Below are 14,913 nucleotides of genomic sequence, written 5' to 3' on the forward strand. Positions count from 1 at the left end.
GCTAAGAGGCTTGTATTAGACCTCTTCGAGGTCGAGTACGCCGGTTACGACTAGGGGGTGCTCTCGGGTCGTGACAGATGGCTACATGGTTTATGGGGGCTGTGAGTTGTCTGAACTCTCCCCTATATCGGTGCTCAATACTACTCCCAAAATATGATATTAGCTCTTATGTTTAAAAACATACTTCTTTCTGTGATTTGAGATAATTGCTCAAAAACTTAGCTCAAAGGCTATCTTGGAAATCAAAGTTTCCCCTCTTGCTTAATTGTGAAAGCGTTTACTCTTTATTGAAAACTAGCTCAAAGGCTCTTTGGAAATCGAAATTTTCTTTCTTGTCTAAATGTGAAAACATTTTAAAACTTTTTGGGAATACATAGTCCCCATATACTTTTGAAGAAATGAACTTCAACCTTTACTCTTTAATCTCTACTCAACTTGAACTTTAAGTCTTGAAACAAAGTTAAAACATTTGGAAAAGACTTTTGGAAAACTTTAAGAACTCTTGTTGACTTGACTCTTACTTCTCTTGACTTTGATCTTAACTTTCCTTGAATTGGATTATGGATTCAAGGTTCATGATCTCATGTTTATGGATCATTTCATGATTTTTAGACGTACCTTAGAGTGTTGGAATCAACTAGAAAACATATGTACGTTGCTAAGGAACTAGTACGGAAAGATGGTGAAGGAATGGGGAGAACTAGCGTCTCTGACGCTCTGAGAGGCGCGGGGAACCAGAGGGAAAACTTCAGAGCCTGACTTGGAGCGCACTGGCTGGCGCGGCGCCCCAAGGGTTGAACTTCAGACTCCTCTTTGGGGCACGCTGGTTGGCACGACGGCCCACCTCCATTTCCTAGTTTTTGACAAATTTCCTTGGTCGTTTTTCAACTCTAAACCCTCTAAACTCAATTGGTTCTTTCCTCAATCACTTAGATTCGACTACATAACCAAAATATGCAAGAATCTATTCGAAACAACACCTAATTTCATGAATCCGGATCAAACAACTCCTCAACAATTGCAATGAATCAAGAATTCAATAGAACTTCAACAAACTTATCAAGAATTCAATTTCTAAGCTTTCAAGAACTTAAATTCGCTGAAATAAATCATGATTGGTGCGTGGGTGAACTAACCCAACACTATGTGATCTCACCTACCTTGTAGGGATCACCCCTTGACGAAATCCACAAGCGAAATCCTTACGAATGATGATCTTGGCTCTTTTCTCCTCTCTTCTCCTCTTGCGTTCTTTCTCCAAAAACCCTAACTCTATTTTTCAAAAGTGTAAACTGAATCCTATCAGCTTAGACCCTTAAATAATTACAAAAAATGAATTAATTAAGCTAGGTATGAAAAAAACCAAACTACCCTTTCAAAAATCTGGATTGGACTTTCCTTATTCGAACAACTCAACTTCCAATGGGCATAATTCACTCATACAAACTCATAATCACGCCAACTCGGCGGCGTTGGAAATATTATTCCAAGATCTTTCCTACGATATCTAGAACAACACCTAACTCATCCTAAGATAGGATTTATGGTCGTTCAAAGTTGATCAAAAACTCAAATTAACATACTTAACAAATTTTCCAGATTTTAATTCTTTCCAAAAATGATTATTTCCAAATTCTTAAATTCTTCCTAGTTATTTCAATTTGCGAGATGTTACAGTTTTGGAAAGACATTTTAAAATAATTAATTATATAATGCACGTGTATTTGATTGATTTTTTTTAAAATTATCCGTAATTCAAAAATTACAAAGACATAAATTTAAACTGATCCCACTAATTTTGAAATAATTAGCTACCAATACACGTGTATTTTTATTTTTCAAATACAATTTTGTAATTTTTATTTCTTTTAAAATACTATTTTTTATGGCACTGACATGTAGGCTCTCTCACCTCTCCTATTATATATACTAGTATACGTGCCCGCGCGATGCACATATTTTTTAAAATATAATAATTTTTAATTTAAAAATAATAATATGAATTATTATTGAGTAACATGTGTAATCATATATAATATTTTGATTTTATATATACACTTATGTTAATAAAATTTTAGTTAATTCTATGTGCAGTGAGGATATATTCTTCCAAGACACTAAACAATATTCTAACTTCTCCTTCTCCTATTATAAAGAAGATTAATAGCATATGTATTGGATGATGAACTGATATTTGTGCTAATTGATTAAATTTTAAATTCATTAAATAAATTTGAATATAGTATTAAAAATAATGACTATACTTTTAACTAAAATCTAAAAATAATTTGCAAAGCATATTGCATTTTCTTTAGCTCACTCCTCTAGTTCAATCCTACAAAATAAAATGATTTCATTTAATTAAATATAATTTCATAAAATAAGGATACATAAAAAAAAAATTAAGTAACCAATAAAAAAATATCATAACTAAAACACACACCATATATATCACATAAAAATATTATCTTATTTAGTTGATTAGCCTAATATTTTAAAATTTATTTATCAATTGTGAAATGTAAAATATTTGATCTACAATTGGTTTTATAATGTTAGTATGAGAGGAAAAATCATTTCCTCCTGCTTAAATTGGCCTAAGATTTTGTATTATGTGCAATAAAATTCATAATTTATTGATGAATTCATCAAATATTACTTACCAACACGAAGGAAAAGTCCATCTAATTTTAGGTACTTCCGTTGATGTTAAGCTCTTTTTACTTTTATGTTCATTGTGAATGATATTAGACATTTATTTTATATCCCTCAAAGAGGAGAAATTTCGCTCAGGCATAGGGATAATTTGAATGGTGAGAATCATATACGGATAATGTCTTTCATTATTTGAAGTACAAATGCCAATTGCGTTAATTAAATTTAAAATTTATACATCTAACATCATGTTTATGGTTGAAAAAAAAGAAAACAGCCAAATGCCCCCTCAACGTATATCCGAATTTCCAACTACACATTTAAACTTCACGGGAGTCCTATCACCCTCCTGAACTGTTTAACAAATGAAATAATTATACCCTTAAAATGGAATAATCAGATCTATGGTGGCATGTGAAAATCACGCATTTGACACGTGGAAAAGTCATCAAATATAATTTTTTTTTCATTTTATATATATTTTTTACCCTTTTCTTTGATATTTTCACCCATCCCTTCCATCACCAAAGCACTTTCACCATTTTCACCATTACTAGAACACCATAAGTCCATCAAAACTGGTTTTTGAAGAAGATAGGTGAATAATGAACTGAGTCTTTGAGGAAGATAGGTGAATGATGATTGTAGAGCTCGTTCTGAGATATTTGGACATTGCTCTGAAAACCTAAAAAACAAACTAAAAAAAGTGAAGGAATAGGTGAGAGAGGAAGAACATGGCAGAATATTGCCATTAATGGAGGTCACCGTCTCACCGAAGCTCTCGAGGAATATGAGGAGGAGGAGCCTATGTCTTCCACGTCATCATCGATGGCGACGACAATTTCGAAGAGGAAAAACCTGATTCACCAACGATTGATGAATTAACGAGATTGATAGCGACAATTTCTGAGATGTCGTTGATTGACTGTGATTTGAGATTGACAATTAAGGGATCTATTAGTAAAAAAAATTGAATTTGAAGTAAACCCAGATTCCAAGCTGCTAGTTCTTAAAAGGCAAGAAAGAAGAAAATTGGTGTGCCCCATTCTGCAATTTCTAGTGCTGCCTCCCAAATGAGGTGAAGATACGAACATTTAATTGGTCAACGAATCTGGGAGGAATGTTCAAGAATCCTTGAACTCCATGGAGAGATTAATCACATCGTTGTCAAATGGTTAGAGTCACAATGTGTTCATCTGTAAAATGTGCACTTTTGTATACATTGAAAATTATTTGTAAGAGAATGTGCACTTTGTACCCAAAGAATTCATCAAGTAAATTAATATATTATATTGATTTTTTATTTTATTTTTAATAAAAAGTAAACCTAAGTTGATTTTTCTCAAATCAGATCTAAAGTATTTTGGGGTGATAAAAATATATTTAAATTTATCTAAAATTTATTTAGGTTGATTGGTTTTGCAAGAGTTTTACATGAGTTTAAAAATTTGTTTGAAATCAATAATGATAAACTCGGTTGAGACGGTGGTGACAACAATGGCTTAGAGATGGTGAAAGATGGAGAGATTTGATTTATATTGCTATGGAGAAGAAAGAAAGCAAATAAGAACAAAAAAAAAATTAAAATAAATATATTTATTGAAAAGAAATATTTAAAACAAAATTTTAATATTGTTTTGGTTGCTCACTCTCTCAAAGAAAGTGAAATACACTCACTTTGCCAGTTAAGCATTTAGGGAGGTAATAATTTCAGTGTTATAAAATTTAGGGAGGTGATAGGATCCCCATAAAGTATGAGTGTATAGTTGGAAATCCGGCTATAGAGTAGGGGGGACTTTTGGCCATTTTCTCGTTAAAATTTGTAAAAAGAACTATTATATATATATATATATATATATATATATATATATAGATAGATAGATAGAAGTATTAGAATAGGATATTCTTGAGAACATATATTAATAGTAAGTTTGTCATGTGCTCATCTACATAAAATGGGAAAATACATAAGTACCACCAATCTATGCCCGAAATCCCATATACACACTTATACTATACTAAAGTCCTATTATCCCCAAACTTATTTTATAAATACTTTTCTACCCCTTTTTGGCCTACGTGGCACTATCAACTAGATAGCTTGAAAAAAATTGTCAACACGCGCTGGGCCAGAAGATAGTGCCACGTAGACTGAAAAGGGATAGAAAATTATTTATAAAATAAGTTTGGAAGGGGGGGTAATAGGACCTTAGTATAGTATAAGTGTATCTTTGAGATTTTGGGCATAGGTTAGTGGGATACTTATGCATTTTCCACATAATTTTATGGCAAGTTGAACACAATTAAATTGTAGTTTATTAAGAATGTATTGATGAATATATATCAAAATGAAATCGACTGAAAGATAATGTGCAAAAGTCCACTATTATGTACTGATGAATATTAATTTATGAATATTATCCTTTTAACAAAAAAAACAACAACAAATGAACTTAAGTCTAATTAGAATTATTGATTGTAATTAGAATTTATTGATTGTTACTTAAATTTTATTGTATCATCCCATCGTTAGGTAATGAATTTGTTGTGATCGCGTGTTATTTTAATATTTTCTTCTCATTTTGTCTTTACTTATTATTTAATAATTTTATTGTATCATTTACCCTACCTTTTTATAGTAGCTTTATTATTGACAACATTTAGAGATAGAACTAATAGAAATTGTTATGAGAAAGTGTGTTTCCACCAAACATTGAATTAACACACTATTGTGTTAGAAAGTAACACCATGTGTTAGAACTAATTAGAAAAAGTTGAATTCTAACTTTTTCATTCTGCAAAAATCAACTAAAATTTCATTACATCTTGATGGTGATTTGTCTAATGAGAACGTAGATTACGCAAACAAACACGTTAAAGAATAAACACCTTAAAATAGTGAATCTTTTACTTGGCTATTAGGTTATTGTTAAAAAACAATCCTTATATCAATAGTTTCATCTCATAAAATCCAAATATTCATAATCAAGAACACATCAATTATGCTGCAATTAATATGCGAAGCATCCAAAAAGTAATGAGTGTATTGAAAACTTTTCTGAAAGAAACATCATGTTACTCAGGCCATAACTTGAAGACCTTGTAAAATTGAAATATGGGTTTACTCCTTCACTAATATAGAGAAGGATCATAAAATTTCATCAAAATTGAAATTGATGATCATATATTTTACTTACAGAAAATTTTTATCAAAAAAAAATTATCACTCCATATAGAATTTTGTCCACTGTCACAATATTCTGTCTTGTTTTGATGTGCCCCTAGTATAAGTCTATAAAGATCCATTCATATGAAAATTTTCTCAGGCATTTTGTAGAACACAAAATATAAAAGTTTAAATCGAGAGAAACTACTGAATTGTTTTCATAAATGTTCTATAATAATTGAACAGAAAATAACTTCATCTCAATTATTACCTTGTTTATCCATAAATGCCTAAATTCCAATCATATTCATGAATGACATCAACTTTTTGTAACGATCCGAACCTTCGTTATTTAGGAAAAGCAAAACTTCAGGAAAATACTGGGGCCACTGTTCCGCCAGGGCGGGCTGCACTACAAGAAATAAGACATTTCACGATCACTTCTTAACGAAGGTTTATGGATCCGGTCATTATATGTGTACTTATAGCGACCAAAAAATATACCGGTCGCTAAAAGTCAATTTTTAGTTGAACTATAGCATAACATGTAGAAAAAAATGCATCTATTGTTTTTCCTTTTGTACACAAATTACCCCTCTGCCCATACCCTTCTCCTAACCCCCAAAAAGAAACAATTAACATTTATGCATTCAAACCGTATTGCCTCTATCTTTACTGCCACTTTTGCAAATGGTAATCTTTTCGATTTAGAATTTCCTTTTGTATATCTAATAAAAATAGGATTGTGATAGAACGGTTTCTGAAAGGTTTCTCACTATCAAAGCAAGAGTATTTTTCCTTGTATATTTATTCCCTTTCTTCTATAATGGGTTTCTCACTTGTTCAATTCTTAGCCAATAATTTGACACAATGCTTAGCAAAAAAGAATTGTCCAGACGGATTCTAGAATTCTCGCTTCATCGACTTAGGTAGGGTTTCAAAATTTCTCAAAAATTTTAGTTACCTCTGAACTTTCTGCACCTTCACCTCTTTCTATGATAGAAGGAATTGTTCTCTCTATGTATTCTTTTGGGAAATTTGTTCATTCAGGTTAAGTTTTGTTCAATTTTTAACATATTTTGATAGATTTATATATGAATTGTTAAGTTCTACTCGTTTCTATTTTTACTTTTTCTTTGTGAAACTGATTTCTTAAATTAAGAACGAGAAGTGACCTCTATAGTCTTGCGAATTGTTACACCATAAGTGAAATTTAATGGGACATCCGCCATAGCAATTGATGTAGTATTTTTTTGTTTTTTCTCTTCCCTTGGTGTTTTTACTTTTCATAATTGTCTTTTGAGGTCGTACAAATTGGACGGAAAACAACATTGAGATCATCTTGCCTAGTACGTGATAGAAATCAACATTTTAAAACAAGAAATTGTTATATGTTAGAAAAACATAATCGTGATAGAGAAAATTTTCTAGGAATCAGGGCTAAAATAGTAGGCTGTAGCAACAAATTTACTGTAAACAAATGAATATCAGTCCTTTACGTACTACCATCTCCGTTGACAAACCGATGTTTGAAGGAACTTAAGTAGTTCTGTTGTCCCAATTTATACGACACTTTCTATATTATGGCATCCCAAATAATTTTTGTAACCTTGACATGGTTTAGACTTCAACTCTGTAAAGATAATCAAATTTATGTTGTAGTGCTATTTTTTCATCAATCTAATCTTGTAAGTAGAAAAGAATATGAAAATGTTCATTGTTGAAAATGTCAGCATCTTTTAAGGATACTGCCAAAAAAGAAGAGTGGTTTTGCAAACTGGATATGGCGAAACATTGTCAGTTCTTTGATCTGTTGGAGAAGTTATTAACAGAACATTGAAGACGCTCAAACCACCAAGGTGAGCTTGTTTCACTTTCTTACAGTAGATGCCTTTTTTTTCACTTTCAACCTTAATAGAGAGTGGCTTCCTTTTCATTGAAATTCTGCCATGAGGAAGATGCCTGAAGAGTTTCTAAAGATTTTTTGTGTGAGAAATCTCTAGATAATTTCTTTTGACCTTCCTATGTCTTTTATATTTCTTGGTTTCATTCCCCTATATATTACACTAAATTATTGTGAAGTGTCATGGCCTTGAAATGGAAATAACCAGGGACTTGTACTGGTGGTTGGACCTCTAAGTGGTGTATTTTTGTATGAGCTCACTAGGTGACTCAACAAACATAAAATTGTGATATTACTAGAGGAAAAAAGCTAAACATATTAAGGAGTGTCTAGAGTGTAGAGTAGACTGAACAGATCAAATGCAGCTTGGAGTAGAGAGAGCGGGCTCAACAAGCTAAAGAGTATGCCTGGAGTAAATTTATTGTCAGAGTCTTTGGGTTTAATTTGGTCAGTATAAAGAAATGAGGTTTTATAGAATTGTTAAATGCTTGCTATTGCGTGAATTATTTAGAAAGAGAGACCTATATTTAATCTTCCTCTATTTCAGACTTCAACCTTGTATCATTGGCAACAAGCTTACAAGAACTTCAACGTGATTTTTTTATGAGTGACTGTTGCATATATACTATAGTTATTCAGTTTAATTATTAGTTGATCCTCTTTTTACTTACGTTATATTTCAGCTAAAATAATATGATTGCTACATTGTTTTCTTCTTTTACTTGGATTTGTTGCACTTGTATCAACGGTCTTTTGGAAAAAGGACAGACACTTTTAATTCTTCCCTCTTTTTGAATTGAATTCCTTTCTTGTCCAGACAAATGAACATAAAAAGGGCTCTTTTAGTTGCTACTGGTTTTGTGATTTTGTAGAAATTAGGTCCTTTTCGTACAATTCTCCCTTTTTATATTTCATAAATTATTGCATGATCTATATGGTGTTGTATCATTCTGCTCTTGATTTTGAAGTAGGGAATATCTGTTTTGCCTAGATTGATTTCTCTTTCCCATTTATGGTATCGACTGAAAATCTTGAAAGTGTATTGTATGCTCTTGCTCAAAAGCTTAATTTGTAACATAAAGACTACTAGCTTATTTCCCTCTCTGGACACATATGAATTATGATATATCCCAATTTGTAATTGATGCATCATTTTTCTTCTTTGCTCTACTTGTATGATTTCTCATGGTGGTTTCCAAATATTTGTGAGTATGTTTTGGAGAATCATCGAGTATGTCTCTATGTGAGAATTAAGAATTTCTATGTCATGCCTGTGCATAGTCTCTGTGGTAGCAGTATCACATGGCTTTATGAATTGTTGTAGTCTCTGCCGCTAGACTTGAAGCTTCTCCTAGTTGTCCAGCCTGTGCGTAGATTAGATCTCCAATGTCATTTCTTAGACAAAAACCATATGAGCTTAGTCCTGGACTTCCTTGGCTTGCTCCATCTGTGTTGATTTTGATTGTACTTGTGACTGGTTTCTTCCCTTGATACAGTATAGGCTTAAAATTGCTCAAGAATTGTATCACTGTTGGCCAGAGGTAATCAACTCTAATCATTTGATTAATTTTCAATAGAACCTGATTGTTTTTTCACTATTTTATTTTATTCTCTGCTTACTAATTTTTGTTTGAGTTTTTTTATTTGTCATCTTTGAAGTTAATACTTGTATGTTCTTCTTCATTGTTATCCTAGTAAAAGATTTATAGCAAGCATGAAGGTGTACTTGTTTTTTGCCAAACCAGTTTGGTAATTTTTCCCACTTCATTCATTAATTTATTGGCAACCTTAAATACTACCGGGTAAAAGGAATAAGAAGTTATTCTGGCTACCAGCTATTTCTCCATTTTTATCAGTGATAGCATCAATCTTGATGGTTTATTTAACAAAGACCGATCAAGATGGTGCCATAATTGTAAGACACTTTAAAGAAAGTTTAAATCTGATTTCATGTGATGAATTACAGTTCAATGATCCACACCCCTGAGAACTCACAAAACTTAAACTTATTTGTGCTTATATGGCTCTTACTGTTTATCTCTAGTCTTTGTTTATACTCTCTTGATTTTCTAAAAAATATTGGATTGTGAGGATTCTTAATATTGAAATGCTTTTGATTTGCCTTATGAAGCTATTGTTGTCAGTTTATCATTCTCTGTAATGAAGGCTATTATCTTTATGAGAAAAAGAAATGATAGTCATGAACTTGTGAGATATTTAACCTCTTGCGACACAGAGGATAGATTCTCATCTCTTTACTTTCTTAATATCATGTTCAAAATCTTGATTAATATTCTTCTGTTTAGTCATAATGATTCCAATGTAGAACTTCAGTGCAGAGTGTGAATCTATGGTCTCAAACACAGTTATGATTGTCACAAATTTCATATCTATATTACTGTTAAGGTAAGAAAGAAAGAAACCTTTCTTTGGGAAGTTCCATTCAATTAAATTAAGTTCTCTTGTAGAATAAATTTAATTGGGCAATTCATAAATGTTGTATTTGTTTTTTTATTGGTTAATTTTGATTTTGCGGAAAAAAGTAGCATATATGAGTAAACTAATATGAACTTTTTTACTTTTACAGATAAAAAATTTGGATTTTTCAGAACCCATCCACGAAGAGTGCAGATCAAGTATGAACAACTAAAAATATTAAAGAACAAGTTGAAGACCAAAAAGATCTACCTATTATGTAGTTTTTGTAGGAGTTGTTTAAAGATGTTTTCATTGGTACATAATTTAATATTTTTTTAGGTTTTAAATAAATGTCATAATTTCAATAGACATACTTTGGATAATGTGATGATTAGTTCTTTATAGTTTATTCTGAAATTTTATATGAATGCTGATATTTCTTTTAAGATTTTGGCTTACTTTTTATACATCTTTACAATACTTATAATATAATAATTGAATTTTAGTTTGAAAATTTAAAAACAATAAATGTGATATTTCTTTCACTAAAAAAAGTGATAACAAATTTTACCATTGTTATTGAGTATAATTAACGACGGGAAGGATAATTAGCGAAAGGAAATGGTTGTCGCAAAAAAGATCTATAACGACTGGATTTCTTGTTGTCGCTAAAGGCTTTTAACGACCGAACTCAAAATTCGATCGTTAACTTTTAACGACGGAGCTTTTAGAGACCGGTGACGACCACTTTTTTTCGGTCGTTATAGACTAATAATATAATTAATGACTCAAAATATATATATATTTTTTAAACTGAGAAAATTATAATTGAAGAAAAATTATTAACTCGCCAAACAATAAGTCTCCAAGACAGCTTCTAAGGGAGATCAAACGTTATTTAGAAGTCGTGCAAAGATGTGAATACTTGTTATTAAGGTCTATTAATTAGCTCAGCGACATTTTAAAATTCACTTATCCAAATGTAATTGTATAATTAGTACTAGGTTCACCCCCACAAATTATAAATTACGTACGATCCGACCTATTTTTCGCATATATATATATATGAATCCGATGATTTCTAATTATATATATGTGTATGTTTTAAATCAATTTGAATCCATAATAATGCTCTTCCACTAATAATAAAAGCGTTTGATAACTTGTGAATTTTGTTTCAGTTGATCTGATGATTTAATTTTCATCACTACACCCCTGAATAACCACGACATACTCATTTTCGTGCAAAACATAATTAGTCTTCTTTATATTCCAATTACTCTGAAACTCATTTTATTATCATATAATGATTTAATCGAGATTATTTGTGTATTTATTTAGCTTACTTATTGAACAATTGATATATCATGTAGTGTTCTATTCATTATGTTTTTCCAACATTCGAACTTATTTCGATTAATATTTGGTTTGACCATTGCTCTTTACAATAATATAATTTAAATCAATTGAAGTTCTTAATATTTTGAAATTCAAATATTTATGATTTTCAAATTCCTACGCTACTGATCTTGTATTCATTGAATAATTACAATTGCTTTGGAATAAATATATGCCAACCAAATATTAAAAGAAATACACATTCACCCGTTATTTAAAACATTATCATGAATGCAACTAATTTAATAAGAGGAATTTTGACCTTTGTTTTTCCATCTTAGACCCTTCACTTATTATGCTTTCTGTCGGTTTAGGCATAAATTGATTATTTGACTCCTTATCATCAAATATCAAGTGTTGAAACTTAGAAATCAAAGTAAAAGAAAAAAATGAATTTTAAAAACCACTACAAGATTAAGTAGGAAAGTCAAATTAAACAACAACTTGCAAAATCTTTTTTTTTTTAAACTTGGAAAGGGTAATTGGGCTGAGTGACAGTTTATTAAAAAAGGGTCTAAAAGTGGAAAATATATATATGAACTAATACTAATAATAAGTATGGATAATTGTACAGAATGACAAACTTATAATATAAATGGAGTAGCTACTATTTGATTTAATTGCTCCCCATAGTAAACGTTTGTCAGTCGCCTCTCTTCCTCCAAATTCTCGCTCGCCACTCTCCCTTTCTCGCTTGCTCCCTCTGTGCTTGTCTCTCTCGCTTTATACAACAGAATTGTATAAATTGTGTTTATGTTTGTATAAAGCGAGAGAAAATTATATATACACATGCAAATACATATATATTCGTCCTATACACTTATAAATATACAATAAAAATATTGCCCTGCCCAGTTCTCTTTTGTCTTTCTCTCTTTCTCGTTTTATACAAACACAGATTATACAATATAATGTAAAATTTATGTTTGTATAAAGCGAAAGAAAATTGTATATACACATGCAAATACATATATATTCGTCTTATACACTTATAATTATACAATACAAATATTTCCCTGCCCAGTTCTTTTTTGCCTTTCTCTCTTTCTCGTTTTATACAAACACAGATTATACAAATATAATGAATAATTTATGTTTGTATAATGTATAATTTATGTTTGTATAAAGCGAAAGAGAGAGCAATTTTTTATATACAAATATTTTTGTCAACGATTTATACAAACGAGAGGCTAACAACAATTTATACAAATGGCCTGCCAGCGAAATTATACAAATCTGAAGAGGAGCCAAGGAATTATACAATTGCTTCTTTTTGTATATATGTATAGCGAAATAGACATAGCTTTCAATTGTATATGTATAGCGAATTATACATATATATGTTTACTATGGAGTGCAATTATGCAAATTTTGATATAGCATATAAATATGATTTTTTTGTTTGCTATACGTGAAAGTTGCTCTAATAAGTAATGTTAACGATATAATCATACAATATACAAGTAGTGTAATATTCTTACCGTGTGAGAATATTAAATAGTATAAAGCCAATTTTGTAGTTGACATATTATTCAAGGTTTATCAATTTTGAATCATTCTCTAGCTTCATGCATTCAACTTTTGACAACTAATTATTCTTAACCTTTTGGTCGGTGCGATCATTTCCTACGTTCAAAATTAGTTAATTGGTTTGATTTATGTGTAGAGTTACAATTTAAATTTTATAAGTTCTGAATTTTAAAATGATATATTTAAATAATAATAATTGAATTTTGGATTTAATATTTTGTATATATCTAATAATTATTTTCAATACAAATATAACGATCCAGCAAATTAAAACTGTTGAGTTAGGTCAAACTAATATTCGAGCTACTAGCTTCACCTTGACATTATGATTAATTCAGATTTTCACGAGTAAGCCCATAAGGAATAATTAAAAAGGGAAAACTGTATGAAATAACAAACTATTAATTCAAATTAAATGTTATAGCCAGAGTTTATTTTATTTGTAATTCGCAGCAAACATCCCCTTTTTTGTTATCTGATTCAGTATACAATTAGTCATTTTATACATTTCAGTATAAAATGTATAAAATGTGTTTGTGTTTGTATAAAGCGAGAGAAAAGTGTATATACAAATACAAATACATATATTTTCGTCCTATACACTTATAATTATACAAATACAGATCTTATTATACAAATTACAATGTATAAATGAATTTATAAAAAACTGAATAATTTGTATAAAATTGGATGTATATAGAGAATTATACAATTCAAAAGTTTCATAGCAAACATAAAATTTGCTATGAAGCGCAATTATGCAAAATAAAGCTATAACATACAAATATGATTTTTATGTTTGCTATAAATTGTATGAAATAACAAACTATTAATTCAAATTAAATGTTATAGCCATAGTTTATTTTAATTGTAATTCGCAGCAAACATCCCTTTTTTTGCCATCTGATCATTCGATATACAATTAGCTATTTTCAGTATACAATTAGTCATTTTATATATTTCGGTATAAAATGTATAAAATGCGTTTGTGTTTGTATAAAGCGAGAGAAAAGTGTATCTACAAATACAAATACATATATTTTCGTCCTACACACTTATAATTATACAAATACAGATCTTATTATACAAATTACAATGTATAAATGAATTTATACAAAACTGAACAATTTATATAAAATTGGATGTTTGTAGCGAATTATACAAATCAAAAGCTCCACAACAAACATAAAATTTGCTATGGAGCGCAATTATGCAAACTATAGCTATAACATACAAATATGATTTTTGTGTTTGCTATATGTGAAAGTTGCTCAAATTTCACATATAGCAAACACAAAAATCATATTTGTATGTTATAGTTATAGTTTGCATAATTGCGCTTCATAGCAAACTTTACGTTTGCTATGACTATTTTCCTATACATGTATACAAAAGAAGCTGACTATTTCACTGTACATATATACAAAAGAAGCAATTGTATAATTTGTTTCGGTATACATATACAAAAGAATCAATTGTATAATCTGTGTTTGTGTAAAGTGAGAAAGAGAGAAAGACAAAAGAAAACTAGGCAGGGGAAGATTGTATTTGTATAATCATAAGTGTATAGGACGAAAATATATGCATTTGTATTTGTATATACAATTTTCTCTCGTTTTATACAAACACAAACACAGTGTGAGAGTGGCGAGCGAGATATGGGAAAGTGGCGAGCGAGATCTGGAAGAGGGGAACGAAAATATATATATATATATATATATATATACAATTTTCTCTCGCTTTATACAAACACAAATACATTTTATACAGTGTTTGTATAAAAGCGAGAGAGGCCAGCGAGACTGCCCAGCGAGAATGAGATTCACCAGGGAGAGAGGCGAAG

At 30.2% G+C, this 14,913-nt stretch overlaps 2 protein-coding genes across 2 annotated transcripts in view; both read left to right on the forward strand.

Annotated features, from left to right (window-relative positions):
- LOC125870580 (peptidyl-prolyl cis-trans isomerase FKBP15-1-like) overlaps positions 1-14,913 on the forward strand; it is a 1,082,853-nt gene that overhangs the window by 555,158 nt on the left and 512,782 nt on the right. The gene's annotated exons all lie outside the window — the stretch shown is intronic.
- Positions 1-14,913, forward strand: part of LOC125870566 (U-box domain-containing protein 9) — an 841,044-nt gene that overhangs the window by 541,910 nt on the left and 284,221 nt on the right. The window lies entirely within an intron of this gene.

Source organism: Solanum stenotomum, chromosome 7 (assembly GCF_019186545.1).
Source record: "Solanum stenotomum isolate F172 chromosome 7, ASM1918654v1, whole genome shotgun sequence".
NCBI classification, from domain to species: Eukaryota; Viridiplantae; Streptophyta; class Magnoliopsida; order Solanales; family Solanaceae; genus Solanum; species Solanum stenotomum.